The following is a 2,146-nucleotide window of genomic DNA, read 5'->3' as shown; positions in this document are numbered from 1 at the left end:
TGAGCATAGACATGACTCTTTTGCACCGTAAGCCTGGTGAGGTCTGGGAAAATGATATGATCTCTCACATGGGCATCCCTAGTGGTTCCGCCCAGAAGCAACACAGGGAGACAATGTTGACCTTTCTGATACCCTATTGTAAAATATCTTATCGAGTGTTCATCAGCTTTTCCTGTTGGAAAAAAAAGGAGTTGTTTATCTTTTTTCTTACTGATTTGTATAGGTATTTTATATATTCTGAATACACATCATTTGACAGATGTAAATATTTGCATATATTCTTCCAGTCTGTGCCTTGAATTTTCACTCTCTCGATATTTTTTTTGGTAAACAAGTTATTAATGAAGCACAAAAGTTCAACAGTTAATGAAGCACAAAAAATTATCACTTTTTTTTCTATGTTAGAGCTTCATGTCCTGTTTAAAATATTTGCCTACCCCAAAGTCGTGAAGACTTTCTTCCATGCTTTTCTCCAGAAGTTTTATTATTTTACCTTGTATAGGTCTGCGATCCATCTCAAATTGATTTTTGTGTATGGTTTCCCCATAGCATTTTTTTAATGTAATCTTTCTGCCCACTGTGGGGCCTGAACTCAACCCTGAGATCAAGAGTTGCATGCTCTACCGACTGAGCCAGCCAGGCTTCCCTCTCCATAGCATTTTTCAATTTTTTAATTTTTAAAATCTTTATTTCTGAGAGAGGGATGGGCAGAGAGAGAGGGAGACACAGAATCTGAAGCAGGCTCCAGGCTCTGAGCTGTCAGCATGGAACCTGATACAGGGCTTGAACCCACAAACCACAAGATCATGACCTGAACCAAAGTCGGATGGATACTTAACCGAATGAGCCACCCAGGCGCCACTCTCCCCATAGCATTTTTATACCGTTTTATTGAGGTATAACTTGTATACCATAAAATTCACTCATTTAAAGTAGTTTGACAGCAAGGGCAACAAAGGCAGATATAAAGAAATGGGACTGTATCAAACGAAACAAGTTTTTGCATAAGTGAAGGAAACCATCGAAAAAATGAACAGCAGCCTACTATATGGGAGAGGTATTTGCAAATGAAATATCCCACAATGGGTTGATACCCAAGATATATAAAGAATTCACACAACTGAATATCAAAGACAACAAACCTCCCAAGTAAAACAAACAAAAAAGGAACGGGCAGAGGACCTGAATTGACACTCCTCCAAAGAAGACGTCCACATGGCTAACAGACACATGAAAAGGTGCTCAGCACCGCTCATCATCAGGGAAGTACACAGCAAAACCACACTGAGGTGCCGCCTCACGCCTGTCAGAGCGGTTAGTATCAAAGAGGCAAGAAATAACAAGTGTTGGTGAGTGTGTGACACAAAGGGAAGCCTCCTGCACTGCTGGTGCCATTGCCATGGACACTAGCATGGAAGTGACTCCAAAAATTAAAAATACAGCTCCTGTATGATCCAGCAATCCCGCTTCGGGGTATTTATCCAAAGGAAATGAAAACAACACAATTTGCAAAGATATGTGCTCCCCTGTGTTCATTGCAGCGTTATTTACAATAGCCCATATACGGAAGCAACCCAAGTGTCCGTCCATAGATGAATGGATGCAGAAGGTGTGGTCATACACACACACACACACACACACACACACACACACAGTAGAGTATTAGTCAGCCAACAAAAGAATGAAATCACGCATTTCCAATGATGTGGATGGAACTAGAGTGTATTATGCTAACTGAAATAAGTCACAGAAAGACAAATACTACATGGGAGGACACAGATACAAGGCCGTAGACATCAGGGGCCAGAAGAGGATTGGGGCTGAAGGTGGAAGGTAGAGACCAAAGAGATTGCCACGGCCCCTGGGCCCAACTGAGAGCTTCGTGTAAACGCCCAGCTACCTTGGTCACTGAGCGCACACTGCTNTTCGGCTCAGGTCACGATCTCACGGTTTGTGGGTTCGAGCCCCGCGTCGGGCTCTGCGCTGACAGCTAGCCCAGAGCCTGGAGCCTGTTTCAGATTCTGTGTCTCCCTCTCTCTCTGACCCTCCTCCTTGCACTCTCTCTCTCTCTCTCTCTCAAAAGTAAAATAAAATATTTATTTTTTAAAATGTTTATTTCTGAAAGTGAGAGAGATAGAGAGACGGG

The 2,146-nt window shown here is 42.6% G+C and overlaps 1 protein-coding gene across 1 annotated transcript in view; it reads left to right on the top strand.

The window, feature by feature from the left end:
• The window catches only part of F8 (coagulation factor VIII), a 118,072-nt gene that overhangs the window by 24,156 nt on the left and 91,770 nt on the right, over positions 1-2,146 (top strand). The window lies entirely within an intron of this gene.

The sequence above is a fragment of the Crocuta crocuta genome, unplaced genomic scaffold (genome assembly GCF_008692635.1).
Source record: "Crocuta crocuta isolate KB4526 unplaced genomic scaffold, BGI_CrCroc_1.0 scaffold1015, whole genome shotgun sequence".
Taxonomy (NCBI): domain Eukaryota; kingdom Metazoa; phylum Chordata; class Mammalia; order Carnivora; family Hyaenidae; genus Crocuta; species Crocuta crocuta.
The sequence above is the reverse complement of the archived record's forward strand: the minus strand, read 5'-3'. Positions and strand labels throughout refer to the sequence as shown.